Consider the following 16,555-nt stretch of genomic DNA (forward strand, 5'->3'; position numbering starts at 1 on the left):
CGGACAGTAGTGAACGACCGCAGTCACAGTTAAAGATGGCATCAGCTTCGCTATCTTGTTTGTATGATTCTTTGGGGAGAAATAACCCTATGAACTGTATACCAATAAAAAACCTCGCTACAGCGATAGTTAAATCGGGTACAACGAAACCGGCTACACGTACCCCAGTCATGCCTCTCGTAGCATTTTATGAACTATTTCGTTCGTGGGAAGACAAAAAAGGAGTTTCATTAAAAGACTTGCGTCTTAAGGCAATTACTCTGTTGGCAATTGCGTTTATGACACGTCCATCAGACTTGGCTCCGCGTGGTCAATATTTCGACCCGTCGTCAAATTCGTGTATGGCGTTTACATTTTCAAGAGATCAGCTTATGTTTCATGAGGACGGTTCCTTAACGGTTACTTTCTTTGGGATAAAGAACGATAGCTCTAGAACTGGTTTTGAAGTTCGTATTCCCAAGTCGTCATCTTCACGCAATGATGTGGTTGATACTCTCAAAATATACTTAAACAGAACTAAGGATCAAACGACTGAGAAAGGTCCTGTGTTTATTTCGTTGAACAAACCGTACAAAGGAATAACCGCGACCACTGTAAGTAAGGTCCTATCAGAGTCAATCTCGATGGCTGGTTTAAGTGACAAAGGTTTTACACCAAAGTGTTTCCGTCCGTCGGCTGCTAATGCGGCAATTAAATCGGGTTGTGACGCCGAAACCGCTATGCATGTGGGACGCTGGAAAACAAAAGACGTGTTTTATGATCATTGTGTCCATGCTATGGCCCCTTCTCAGTTCACATCGGACGCTATGCGCTTTTCCGGTTTACAATATGATTAGGACATGTTATATCGACGAAATGTACTTTCATGTGTTGCACAATTAATAGGCTAGAACTTTAACTTCAGCGATATTTTGTTTTGTATGACATGTATTATTTTGATGATAGATTTTCAATGTTTTTCATCTTCAAATCTTCAGTTCGGTTGTGTCTAGAAAGACGTATAGTGAGTCGTATTTTAAGATTTTGATGTAGAGTAGAATTTGTATCTCTATAGAAGGCAATAAATAAACAATTAAAATATAAGAAGTGTGACGTAAGTTTGTTTTTCTAAGAAACGAAACTGTAGTCACACGATTACGACATTGTTAGTCAGGTTTACGACATCGAACGTCGTAAACCGTTTATGTTGTCTTTGTCAAAAGTGATTAGGTTTACAGACTGTGTATTTTATGTATTATGTATGTTGTATTTAGGTACGATTATGTGCAATGGCATTTGATGAAGATAATGCAATAAATAAACAATTAAAATATAAGAAGTGTGACGTAAGTTTGTTTTTCTAAGAAACGAAACGCGCCCCCTATGAGGAATGTGTATTGTTTGTATCCGGTTGAGTAAAAACGTTGAAGCCGCCTTGATGTTCAAGTTAAATCCGGCAATATCAGGTAAGTAATTGTTCATTTTACTTGTTATAGACATCAATATCATTATCGGCGAATATTAGTATTATTCGATATATTTGATTGTTTTTGTAGGCCTGCAAATATACTGTTTACAGTCTGTTTATGATCATCATCGCGAGTGACTGACAACAGAACCATGCATGCGTTCTATTTAAAGCACGTAAACTGACAATTGTACTGCCTTTGAGGCAGATGCCGTTTGAATATATGTATCTCCTTAATTAAATTGCTAGTAGTTAAACCATAAAGTATTGCAGGTCGTTTAGTGCGTACATGTAACGTTAGGCTCGCATGTACCGTAGTTTCGTTACAATGTCATTTCGGTACATGCGGAAGTCGTTTCGGTATCATAAAGTGAACATGGCGAAATGACTTTCACAAGGTACCGAAACGACTTCTAGCAATCTGCATATTAGACAACTAAAGAAAACAAACCAGAAAAAAATGGTAAAAATGTAGTTTGACAATGGATATGATCAACATTATAAGATATATTTGTATGCACTGCAGTTTTACGTGACACATAGTGATTGCTTAGGCTTAGGTTACTGTACAGACTGGGTGGATGAGGTCAATACAAATGTTATTAAACAATGAAGTTTAATTTCACAATTTTGCTGTGTTGTCAACTACTACATGTATACATGTGTCAATTAGGATGCCGACAGGAATCATCAGATTGACCCGCGTTATGAAAAAGAGCATACATGTGTAATATAACACTGACCCATTTAGCCATGTCATATACAGTCATGTCATAAATTTTGCAAGACGAACACTAGTCTATTGTGGCGTCGCAGATATTAATGACTTCTGTGATGTTGTATGTTTATCTTGGTTGACTCGTCAAATCCAAGCCTGATTTTGCCACTTTTACATAAAACAAAATTGCAAGTAATCCAAATTTTTACCCAGTGCTTAGGCCCTGAGAATTCTCTGAGAATTTCTCTCAAGGATTCAATAGATCTTGAATTAAATAAATAATAAGAAAATTTTAAAGATTTTTCCTTGTAAAGGAAGTTGTCGATATCATCTTGGTGCTCCTCGACTTTGATCTAGTGGTCATTTATTGAAGTCAAGGTGTGCTTTAAACTAAGCACCATGGATGCCCTTTTTCCTGTCAGAAACACTATGTTTCCATTAATACTAGTTATATGATAAATAGAATCTTACACTCACGGCTACATCATTTGAAATTTATTAAACTAAAATTTGATATACCACGAGCCTTTAAAGTTGTTTTGACATTTTATTTCCAAAATAACAACAGTTTTTTGGCCTTTTTTAATATCATATCTAGGTAAAGGAGATCTAAGTATTACCTTCACTATACAGTAGTGAATGTCAAACTTGTAAGTTAACAGCCTCATCAGTTTTAAGCATTTCAGAAACCAGATACATTTTGAATATAAAAAAAATGTTTTCCAATTTTTTCTAAATCATAAATATTTGAGGTTGAGGTACAGTGTATATATATATACTTTTAAATAAATGATTTGCTCATAAAAAAATTTTCATCTGTAATGAATAACACTTGGAAACAGTAACTGTTTTGAATACTAGTAATCTTCCTCAATATAAAATATGCTGTGTTATCTATTCATGTAAATCATTAATAAAACAAAAGAGAAGTATGAAGGGTACACCAGGTAATTCATATCTGCGTATGTATAAAAGCTACAAAAAGATCCTTATTGTGATGATTTATTTAACAGATTTTCATATCCTTCAGCAGTATCAAGGATTTAAAATAATTTAATTTAAAATAATTTAATTACCTGGTATCATATGTATTTCCAATTCGGATGTAGAATAGAGTTCTCTTTTTTTATTAGTTTAACATCCTATTAACAGTCAAGGTCATTTAAGGACGTGCCAGGTTTGATGGTGGAGGAAAGCTGGAGAACCCGGAGAAAAACCACCGACCAGCGGTCAGTACCTGGCAACTGCTCCACATGGGATTCGAACTCGTGAACCAGAGGTGGAGGGCTTGTGGTAATATGTGGGGAGATCTTAACCACTCAGCCACCGCTGCCTCACGAATAGAGTTCTCATAAAAGGTCCCATAAATGTTATGATAATTAGAAAGATTAGCACCTAATATAACCCATAAACCTTATTTCCCGCGATGAATTTTTAATTAGCATTATACATTTCCAAGGCATTTCTTGATTAAAGCATTATATTGTTAAATAATAAATATCTGATGTGTGATCAGATGCATATATACTATCAAGGATTGAAAAATGACAGCTGACTTAAAAGGGATGTGTTTTGAATTAAAAACTTTATAATCCTTTACATGTTCACATGAACAGTTTTCATTGGGATTGGATAAAGGGAGGTAATTGGCTTATTTGTTTATTTTCTAAGGTATATTTTCAAGCAAAATGCTCAATATCTCTAAAAGAAATGCGAAAATAGAGAAATGTACATGATATGTTGTGGATTGAGTGTTCGGTCAGACCAATATTGTCTATGTTTTGACAATTTTTTTATCTACATGAGTAAAAACAGTTTCATTTTGATAAAATGGGGGTAGCAGAGACTTTTACATGATTATTCATGATGACATGTATAAGTACATGATATTTTTCAAATCTTTGATGCCATGTCATTATGAATGATATAATCCATATTAAATGAATTTTGATTATTTTAACTTGATTATAGCAGTAGTGTTATTTTGGTTTTTTTTCTCTGTAAAAAACTGTTTAGCATTTCTTGTTCTCTAAAACACATGTATTTGCAAGAGATTTAGTGTCCAGTCAGGCGATATTTTCTATTATTACCATTTTTTTTTTACTTATTTTTCGATAAAATGGGGGTAGCAAGCAGAGACTCTTACATGAATATTCATTAAAATGCATTCCAGGCAGCTGCAGGGTAAGAATACGAAACTTGTGATGTCATATACAAATGTGATTGTGAATTATATGGTCCTTTTAGGGGCCTGAGGGTGGGGCCAAAAGGGGTCAAATAGGCTAAAACTTCAAAAATCTTCTTCTAAAATTCCGGAAATGGTAGAATCAAATACTCTTCATAGATGGAATCACATTTCCCCTGGGGAGGGAGTCAAGTTTACTATAGTTTATTTAGGTAAAACACATTTTTGAGCATTATTTGGTCACTTGTAATAATAGAAAATGAGTCCAATGGTGTCATAATTATCAGTATGAGATGGCCATTGAATCATATTAACAAATTTTCCATAACTGACCCCCAGGAGCCTGAGGGGTGGGGCTAAAAGGGGTCAAAAAGGATAGACGTAAACTTCAAAAACCTTCATCTGAAATTCTGGAAATGGTAGAATCAAATACTCTTCATAGATGGAAAGGTCTTAAGATCCTTTACAAAAAATATGAATTATATATGACCCCGGGGTCTCATGCTTCCCCCTGAGGAGGGGGTCAAGTTTACTATAGTTTTTATAGGGAAAACACATTTTTGAGCATTATTTGGTCATTTGTAATAGAAAATGAGTCAAATGTTGTCAGAATTATTAGTATGATATGGCCATTGAATCCTATTAACAAATTTTCCATGACAGACCCCCAGGGGCCTGAGGAGTGGGTCCAAAAGGATTTCTTTTAATTCATAATGTTTTTTAAAGATTTGAACCAACTTTGCAATGTTCTTTCTGTATCAGCACTAATGTGACCATCAAGACCTCTTGGGCCTCTTGTTTTCTTCCGAACTGCCTCCAATTTAAACTATGAGATATAAGTCCAAGGGTGGATATTATGTCAGTGATAGTAACCCCTGGAGTATATTGAGGATGTAGCCAATAATGATTTCTGCTAGCCTGTGATTGGTCAGTATTATTTCTTCTGAAGTGGCTCCAATTTTACTTTGAGATAGTCCAGGGGTGAATATTACCTCAGTGATAGTAACTCAAGGAGTATTGAGGATGTAGCTTAAAAGGATTTGTCATTGTCAATTACCTTCCTTTGTTGGTGTTTTTATAGACAATCGATTAAAATGTATCTTTCATGTTAACTGCCAGTATGTATTATACAATGAACTACCAAGGTTGTTTAAATAAATAATCTTGACCTTTATTCAAGGTCATAGACCTTTATTCAAGGTCACAGGGGTCAAATAGACTAAAATCCTGAAATGACTTCAAACTCTGGTATGTTTTCCATAACCTAATGAAATTGGTCCCGTTTAGGAGTAACAACAAGAGTTATTTCCCATTTCTCTTCTCTTCATTTCATCCGCGACACTCCTTCAGGTGTCGCCCAACTAGTAGAGGGATCAAATCCCGCCATCGAAATCTTTTGTTATTTTTTTATATTTTTTTCTTTCGGTATTCATTTATTTTCCAAAATTTGAAATAGCATTATCAGCCGAATTTATTTTGTCAATTTATTTCCGTTAATTAAACGTACGCATTGTTAAAAGGAGCCCACTGTAACAGCAGGATTCTAGGCCTAATATATATACTAGTTAAAAGGTGTTGATTGTTTTGACTAGTTCTATCAATAACCAGGGTCATATTAGAAATGCTGGAGTGCCCGCCTTCATGGTAAAAACCTTTTAACCCTTCGGCCACTGCACCCTCGTGTGGGGAAATACCATAATTATGAAAATATAATATCAGTAAGTTACAAATCTTGCGATTGTCTGGATTACAGCAAGATGGTTTTCAACTTGCTTTCTTTTATCAGACATTTTATCGCATATAATGAAAGCTAATATTATCAAATGCGTTTATCGATGTGTCTAAACATAGTTTCTAGATTACTTTACTTTTACTATAGTGTATAACATGATTTTTAGCCCACATGGTCCGAAGGACCAAGGTGAGCTTATGCCATACCGTGGCTTCCGGCGTCCGTCCGTCCGTCAACAATCGATTTCTTCTCCATAACCGCTGGTCGGATTTCAACAAAATTTGACTGGTAGCATCCTTATGGGCTACTAACTGAAAATTGTACAAATGATTGGGCTGACCCCCCAGAGGCCCGAGAGACGGGGCCAAAAGTGGTCAATTTGGCTATTTCCGTATAAATGACTTCTTCTCTGTAACTAAACATGGGATTACGGTCATAATGCAATGGTAGCATCCTTATAAGGTGGGGAGGATTCAAAATTGTGCAAATGATGGGGCTAATCCCCGGGGGCCTGAGGGATGGGGTCAAAAGGGGTCAATTTGGCTATTTCCATTTAAACGACTTCTTCTCTGAAACTTGTTTGTTTGTTTGATTTATTAACGTCCTATTAACAGCTATGGTCATGATCTCTGAAACTAAGCATGGGATAGCTCCCAAAATGCAATGGTAGCATCCTTATAGGGTGGGGATTCAAAATTGTACAAATGATGGGGCTGACCCCCTGGGGGCCTGAGGGGCGGGGTCAAATTGGCTATTTCCATTTAAACGACTCTTCCCTGAAACTAAGCATGGAATAGCCTGTACGAAATAATCTGGTCGGACTGGAATTGGAATCCAATCGGATTTCAAAATTCAAAAATCTGCACGGATTAAAATCTTCTCTTTAAGTATATCAAAATCTTATCATAATTTTCTGAACCCGATCGGGAAAGCTATTTTCTGATCAGAAAACAGGGGCGTAATATTTAAATGAGTTGAGAAAGATTTTCCATATATGGAATATCCGTGCAGAAAAAAATCCAGTTGTATTAAAATCTCAGCAGATAAAATCCGACTCAAAATTCCGACCTGAATCAGAAAAAAAATCTGATCAGATTTTTCTAAAAACCCAATCGTATTTTGAATGTTATTCCGATTGGATTTTGGGGGGAAAATCTTAATTTTCTGCAAACCAGATGATAGTTTACCATAGCCACATATCTGATCGGATTTAGTACACCATAGAAGTCAACAAAATGGAACAAAAAACTAACAGGGAAGTTTGTAAGCAGGATTTTTTAATCAATCATTATCTAATATAGAGGTTAAAAAAGGCAATTTAGTCCTTTAATCATTTATGGCTTTTAGTTAGTATATCTATTATATTTCAATGCCTCTTTATGTATATATACACATATATATATATATAATTAAGTCCTTTAGATAATAAGACAATGCTTTTTTTTATTTGTCCATGATATTCTTGCTCCTCTTCGCATTGAAGATTTTTTCCTGGTACAACTGATCCTTCCTTTCACTGATAGTTTAATATGTTGAAGTAACAAGGTGTAACTATTCACTTTACATTATCTGAAATACAGAAGAAAAAAAAAACCATTCAATTTAGTTTAAAAAAAAATAGTTGATCTTCTCTTATCAACATCCTAATCCTAATTTTACTTTTATATTAACATTATAGTTAAAGCTGCATCAGTATTATAAATTCACTGAAATCCAATAAAATCACAGCTAGGTTTTAGGAAAACAAGCTGGACAAAAAGCATGCATTATTGTATATATGTATTGATTGACCTCTCTGACTGAGGTTTCAAACTATTTCTGTTCTGTACATGTATTTTAATAGTTCAATTGGATGCAAGCTGTAAATTATAGCATAGTGATTCAATTTATGTTACAAACAATATACTGATGCTTCACAAATTCTAATTTTTGTGCTTTGTACTGGTATGATATAACAATATTGATCTCAAGAAGGATTTTACTGGCAATAATATTCAATATGACAATAGCATTCTCATCATTTAACTAAATATATGTCCCACAAGTATCACAATAATTACATAGTATATATACTCTCCAAATGTTTCTATGAATTTAGAACTCACCAGTATGAATATTGCTCTCATGGCTGAAATCTTCATCTCCTTCTCATTCGTTCTTCTCATTAATACATCCATAATTAAATGCTCTTCTGTTAATGTAGTTGCATATTACCTTTTACTGAACCATAGAATCCACAATAGCACAAGATAGTTCCATTCCTTAAACACTTTTATAGTGATATATTCACACAAAATCACAGAGAAGAAAATAGTGAACATAGCTATAAATAGGACGTTAATAAATCAAACAAAACAAACAAACAAAGAAGAAAATAGTCTCCCTTCATCAACAGCATTCACTTTCAAAAGTGCTAGAATGTTTGTTTGTTTGTTTGTTTTATTAATTAACGTCCTATTAGCATTGTATTGATTTTAAACACATACGAGATAAATACTACGATGTCTCCGACATGTACACTTTGTTTCATGCCGTGAGACATAATCGTATTTTTAATTATCTCAAAGAGATCGGTATTTTAAGCAAAATATGAACGTTTTCTCATCATACAATCGTATCAACTCAACATTTCATCGTTTCATCGACATTGTGCATGGGTTTCTCATGTGTTTTAGCCAAATTTATTTTATCCCATGCAAACCTTCTTTTTTATCAAATTAACGTTTGCAGTCTGTGTTTTAGTCCTTACTTGCTTTTTCTTACCCTGAACTTTTATCCTGATATTAATGCATGACTTGTAGTTTGGCCCTAAATGACCTTAGTTGTCGATGGGCCGTAAAACTCAAACAATAAACAATAATAACGTCCTATTAACAGCTATGGTCATGTAAGGACGGCCTCCCATGTATTGCGGTGTGTTGCGTGTATGTTGTATGAGGTGCGTGTTTCGGGAGACTGCGGTATATTCATTTTGTGTCTTCTTCTAAAGTGGAACTTTTGCCCTATAGTGCTATATCACTGAAGCATGCCGCCGAAGACACCAAGCAACACACCCCACCCGGTCACATTATACTGACAACGGGCGAACCAGTCGTCCCACTCCCTTTTTGCTGAGCGCTAAGCAGGAGCAGAAACTACCACTTTTACAGACTTTGGTGTGTCTCGCCAGGGGACAGAACCCAGAGCCTTCCTCACAGGGGCGAACGCTCAATGCTAGAATGTAGATTCCGGTTGGAAAAATTGGGGCACAAGAAAGGATTTTCATTCTAACTGCCATAGTAATTAAAAAGTGATTTTGTTTTCATTTGACATATTTGATTGAAAACAACTACATTACAGACATGTTTATATAATTCTGTAAACATAATTATTTATATTTTCCAAAATAGATTTAATAAATAAATTATACTTATTTAGATATAAACTTATGCCCTTTGGTTGGCCCCATGAATTTTTATGACTCAGAATCCTATCCCTTGACCTCCCAGTGAGACCGCAGAACCAAATGATTTCGCTATATACGATATATTAACGTTTGCCACTGTCCAGGTTAAATGGAGTTTTCAAGTCTGGTCACCTGTCACTAATTTTGAAGAATGGCATCTGGCATACCTGTGAATAAAAAGAAATAAAGATCTACCATCTTGCTAAACTTTTATGTGGGGGGTTCCATCTTATGTTGAATTCCGCACCAAAAATTGACCAAAATATTCATGAAATTCCAATATTGATTACCTCCCCCTGTCAGACACACACTTGACAGGATTTTAAAATTTCTTTACATATTTTACATCTACATGTATTGACCAACCCACACATTAAACATTTGAAACTGATGCGCCCTGAATACCCAATCAGCAGGCTCCAAAACATTCACCTCTCTATGAAATCTTGTGCCCAAAAGGGGATTTCCAGGAATCTATTTTTGGTTTGATTCTGCGGTCCCTAGTCCAGTGCCCAGCGGGGCCCACCTACATGATACATGATAATGTAGATCTCAGCAACATATATTGGTTATACACACTGGCCTGGGATCTGGACTTAATTAGTATACATATATGATATCAAGGCAAAACATTTTTAAAATTACCTTATTTAACTACCTGTTATGATAGCTATTTGCTATTAAATAAGTAAATAAGAAGAACTTAAAAAATGAATGCTTTAATTGGAATATGCATTTATTATAATACATGTATTGTGAAAAGATCATAATAGTACAGGATATATTCTTGAACCTTGCAAAAAGACTACATTTCACCATACCAAATAGACTAGTTGCTGTTTGAATCAAATTTGATTTGGAAACCCCTTTGGATAGTAGAAAAAAATTATATTGTGTAGCATTATAGATTTCAAAGTTAATTTATATGACATAAAAATTAATGTTTGATGGCCGCTTTGCTCATATTAGTATGATGATATTACACGTGTTTTATTTCAATATCTGCTGATAAAAAAATCTTAAATGAAACTAAAATTAAAAGAAGATGTTTTTTTATGAATATGTTAAAGTGTCAAGTGACTTTGTGGGATTATATATACTCAAAGCTTGAAAATCTTTGTCTGTTGAAAGTTAAAGTTTGGAATCTGTATGTCAGTGAAAACTCTAAGTCAGAAAATCTGACTCTGTCAATATACAAAGTTGAGAAATCTGTGTCACAGTCGGATTATTTTTCCAATTCTCTAAAATCCAACTGGATATAGAATATGATTTTACAGACTGGGATTTTTGCTTCTTAGAATCCGATCAGATATTGCACACAGAATCCGTGTCCGATTAGATTTTTGGTAAATTTTGAAGAATCCGATTGGATTCCAATCGGAATTTTGTGTTTTTCCGATCAGAATCAGATTCTGAATTTCGTATAGGAGCATCCATAATGCAATTGTAGCATCTTTATAAGGCGGGGATTATAAATTGTGCAAATGATTCTGTTGCTGACTGACTAGTTGCCACATCGTTAATTTATTTACAATCATGTTTATTTTCTATTTTCTGTTTGTTTCTTGTATTACACATGTTCCGTGAAGAATAAAATATAATCCCGGTTTGCTGTCATTTAGGTGAGCCTGAATTTTATATAACTTAATTTCATGTAAAATATTTAATCGCTTTGTTGTATCAAAATAGCATAATTAATCAATTAAGTAAAGTGATATAAATCAAATTGCCCTGCAGGTAGGGCGTTAGAATTGTACCTGCTGCCCCTATTGCATGATCGCAAAAGGCGACTAATTTTAGGATCTTATCTTTTCTCTTCTTCCTAACTGACTATCTTTCCTAATGTCTCCCTTTGCACCGCCTCACTTTTGGCCTTGAGTTGAGCGTTCGCCCCTGTGAGGAAGGCTCTGGGTTCTGTCCCCTGGCCGAGACACACCAAAGTTTTTGGAAAATATAAAAAAGTTTACAGAATTATATAGTCTGTAATGTAGTTGTTTTTCTGCTCTATGGCTGCTTAGCGCCCCAATTTTTCACCGGCATTCTAGCACAGGGAGTGTGGGACGGACTGGTTCGCCCGTTGTCAGTCTGTAAAAGTGGTAATGTGACCGGAGTGGACGACTGGGCCGTGTGTTGGCTTGGTGTCTTCGGCGGCATGCTTCAGTGATATAACACTATAAAAAGGGCAACAGTTCCACTATACAAGAAGACACAACACGAACATACCGCAGTCTCCCAGTACACTCACCTCACACAACATACACGCAACACACCGCATCCATGGGAGGCCGTCCTTACATGACCATAGCTGTTAATAGGACGTTAATAAATCAAACAAACAAACAAACATATAAATAAAATATTGCTTACGTTTTTAGCTCGCCTATTCGAAGAATAGGGGGAGCTAATGTTGTCATCCCGGCGTCGGCGTCCCATTTCATGTTAAAGTTTTTAGAGCAAGTTTCTGTTTCGTCATTTGTTTAAGCTTAAGTCATCATAAATTTTATGATTTTATTTTCCTAATGTGTATGTATGCTGAACGTGATAATACAACCAATTTGGGGTCATCCCCAAATTTTTTTGGTTTTTATTTTTCAGGGTGGTATCCTGTCTGTCACACTTTTTGAGTCTGTTAATTTGTCATATTTCCATGTTAATCAAAAACTTTGCATGACGCAAGTGATCCAGACCTCATACTCAATGGATTAAAATTCCAGTAGTTGAACAAACTAAATTTCTTGGATTAATATTTGATTCGAAACTGTCCTTTGTTCCACACATAAAAACACCTGAAGGATAAGTGCTCGAATAGGCTAGCTGAACATTTCTACGTGTTCTGTGCTGTCCCATTCTGATTGGGGTGCAGACCGTGAAATGCTTCTGCGTATCTACCGGGCACTTATTAGATCAAAACTTGAACTACGGCTCGATTGTCTATGGATTCGGCTCGCAGCTCCTATCTACAGCTGCTTGACCCTATCCAGAATCAGGGACTGCGTCTTGGCACTTGGAGCCTTTCGAAAAACACCTGTAGAGAGTCTCCATGTGGAAGCTAATGAGCCATCTCTAGACGATCGACGAAAGAAATTATCCTTACAGTATGCTGCCTGCCAACTGAAATCCAATCCAAAAACCCCGCATTTTCGATCTTCTATTTAATCCACAACACCAGGACATATTAAGACACAAAATCAAAAGCTCATCACCAACAATTTGGCATCAAGAATTTCAAAGTTTTTGCAGGAACTAAATATAAAATTTCGACGTCGACGCCATTGACGAGTACAACCATATCGGAATGTACCACACCATGGCTCATTACAAATACACCTGATATCTAATTTATCTTTGCATGATGAGGAGGCAAAGTCCAGTGCATTACCCGAAGAAACATAAATCCTCCTTTCGGGAGTGCATGCAGAGCTTTCCCCTTGATCATGTTTTAAGATCTTACACTGACGGCTCAAAAGATGGTGATAATGTTGCGCAGCATGGCTGTACATCTAATCACTGTTCCTCTATCCGACTTCCAGATGTTGCCTCCATTTTCTCTGCGGAAGCTTGTGCTGTCGGTCTGGCTCTTGACCACATCGAAGAACACCGCAATTGAAAAAGGCAATCATCTGTTCAGACATCTATTCGGAGTTTCCTTCAGGCTTATGAAATCAAGAATGTCCTAGAAATGAGACTCTACTTCCAAAATCTTCTTTTAATATTTCGATTATCTTCTAAAAAAAACTCAAATTACTTATCTCTGGATATCCCAGTCATGTGGGTATAACAGGGGAATGGATAACAGGTCTGATAAAATGCATACTGCTGCTCTTCCGCCTTGCACAAAGATTTGAAAACATACCATTCACCTGAACATCCATCTCCTTCCAATTCAAGTCAGACCATTCAAATAACCCCATCTGGCAAACAAAGGTGGCTCTACCGAAACATAACAATAACTGTTTAATAACTCAAACCTACATCAACTGTCCTGTCCGGAAGAGACCGCTGAATAGGGACACACATATTTTACGAGGCTTCCCAACATGCCTATGCTGATCTCTCACAACATATTTTAGTGCTCTTACGTTCTGAAGTTTCATGCCGTTAGACATTGTTGAAAACATTTCTAATCCAAACAGAAGATGGCGACGTGATTTGTGGTAGGTGCCGTCAACAACATCATAGACATCCACTATTAAACATTCCTTCTTCCACCATTTTCAAATAATCAACTGATCAGAGTACTGTTTCAGCGACGAAAAGCAGACCGTCTTCTCCAAGAAACATAACGTTGCCAATACCCTCAACAGGTGGAAGTCACACTAAGTGTGTTGTTTCTCAAGACTCTCCATCCCATTTAGTTGTAGAAGCACGCGGCACAAAGTACAATATGTTTTAACGAACAGGTATTTTATTATCAAGTGGTGCTAGATGTTGTACTGTACACATTGGGCCTGCGGCATGCTTGGATGAAGGGCTACCACGTTTGTTCAAATGAATGACCTTGGCCTTCATTCAAGGTTACAGGGTTAAATAGGCTAAAATATTTAAAGATCCTCCACCGCCGACAGAGCATAAATGACATTCATCATTTGAACAACAATTGGTGTTCAATCGTATATATGTATGTCTAATTAGCACAAAAACTATAATAGAATAATTTATTTTGCCTTTTGTGCAAGCGCAATCAGTATTTCATTTCATATAGGGTATAGTGACACGGAATTGTTTCGGGATGCAATTAATTATTTCTTTATATTTTTAACTTAGAGTAAAAATAAAAGCTTAAACTTTTTAATGGTGGTAATGGTGTAAAGTAAGTAACTTTTGTAACTGGAAAAAAATACTAAATCGTCTGCTCCTGTTTTTGATAGTGGAAAAATACCATTTGTCAGCGGTGGAGCATCTTTAAACGACTTCTTCTCAAGAACCGAAAGGCCCAGGATACTCATATTTGGCCTGCAGCATGCTTGGATGAAGGGCTACCAAATTTTTTTTTTAAATAACGACCTTGGCCTTCATTCTAGGTCATGGAGGTCAAATAGGCTAAACTCTTTAAGCGACTTTTTCTCAATAACCGAAAGGCTCAGGATACTCATATTGGGCCTACAGCATGCTGGGATGAAGGGCTACCGAGTTTGTTCAAATGAAGGACCTTAAACATCATTCAAGGTCACAGGGGTCAAAATGGCTAAAATCTTAAATAACTTCCTGTGAATAATTAGGAGGCCTAGAGACCTGATATTGGGCCTGTGACATGTTGGAATGAAAGGCTATCAAGTTTGTTCAAATGAATAACCTTTATCTTCATTCAAGGTCACAGGGGTCAAATAGTCAAAAATCTTTAAACGACTATGTTGTATTGTACTAATAGTCAGATGACTGTTAAGCCCCATGGGCCTCTTGCGAACTTTGAAGCATTGGAAAACATTGTAGCATCGATTCTACGTCTATGAATAGAACATATATCACACATTTCATTTCAAGTATTAGAGATGCCGCCAACAAAAGCAAAGATCAACGTATTGATTTTGATTCTCCTGATGCCCTCAGCGGTGATGATTATGTATTACTCACTTGGTTAGATAAGGAACAATTTTATGACTTGTGTTCTCAATTGAAAAGTTCATTGCGCAAAACAAAGAACAGAAGTATGAAATCTGCGTTAGTATATTTCTCACAAAGTTGAAAGGAGGTATGTCAAACAGAATGCTGTCAACCGTGTTTAACATAGGAAAGGATTCCATCAGGCGAGCAGTTTCATGAGCAAGAAACGCTATTGTAAAATATTTTGTCCCATCCCACTTTGGATTCCAACATATCAGCCGTGAGGATGTAATTACGACACACACAAGACTTTGGGCACAGACCCTATTTTGAGGACTTACGCAGCCAGCTATTCGAGTTATCGACGGAACATATACATACATCCAGAAGAGTGGTCAATACTTGTTCCAACGGAGAAGTTACAGTATGCACAAGCCACTAGTAAAACCTATGATGTTTGTTACAACTTCAGGATACATTGTAAGTGTTTTAGGACCGTGCTTTGCGGACAGCAAAAATAATGTTGCAGGCTTCCTTAATCACATTATTAGAAGAAATGTGAAGAAACAAATGATTGGCTTACATATGATGATGTGGTTATAGTTGACAGGGGATTTCGAGGTTCTGTTGAGCTGTTACAAGAACTCGGAATACAAACAGAGATGCCATCATTTTCTAAGAAAAGACAACACACTACAGCATCAAAGAACAACAACATTCAAAAATATATTGCTCACATTTCTACTTAGTAATTTCAGCCTAAGTAGAAATTATGGTCATACTATGGGCTTTGGAGTTATTTCACTGAATTCTGGAGTTTGATAAAACTTGTTTGTTTGTTTGTTTGATTTATTAACGTCCTATTAACAGCTATGGTCATCCTATTAACAGCTATGGTCATGCGGTGTGTTGCGTGTATGTTGTGCGAGGTGAGTGTTCTGGGAGACTGCGGTATTTTCGTGTTGTGTCTTCTTGTATAGTGGAACTGTTGCCCTTTTTATAGTGCTATATCACTGAAGCATGCCGCCGAAGACACCAAGCAACACCCCAGTTTTATATTAAGACAACAAGGTAACTGTATTTCATAGATTTCAAAAAAAAAGTACAGGTGATAGTCCTTTCCGGACTCGGAATAGTGGAACTTCCCTTCAGACATCATTTATGACCTCAAAGAATCCACCGGTGCTATCTATGGTCACAGAGGGTTCAAAAGAATGAGGAATTGTGATTCATACGAATTAAGGAGAACCAGCCAGCTCAACCCTTCGCAAAATGTGGACCTAGTGTCTTTTCCACCATACCAGGGAAGTCTGGAACATCATATACGATATGTGAATCACTAGGTTGGAAACAGGAAGAGCTCTCACATCCCTGAAGCCGATGTTTCTCATGTTAACTCTGGTCATGGACGGTTGACAAGTTAGAACCACGATGGTAACCCGGTTATGTCGTGTCACATTAACTCATCAGCTCATCGCTATAGAAGA

At 36.3% G+C, this 16,555-nt stretch overlaps 1 pseudogene; it reads left to right on the plus strand.

The window, feature by feature from the left end:
* The first annotated feature begins 13,015 nt into the window (after nucleotides 1-13,015).
* On the plus strand, nucleotides 13,016-15,817 carry LOC138305060 (uncharacterized; annotated as a pseudogene).
* Nucleotides 15,818-16,555: the final 738 nt, after the last annotated feature.

This window comes from Argopecten irradians, chromosome 12, assembly GCF_041381155.1.
Source record: "Argopecten irradians isolate NY chromosome 12, Ai_NY, whole genome shotgun sequence".
In the NCBI taxonomy this organism is placed as follows: domain Eukaryota; kingdom Metazoa; phylum Mollusca; class Bivalvia; order Pectinida; family Pectinidae; genus Argopecten; species Argopecten irradians.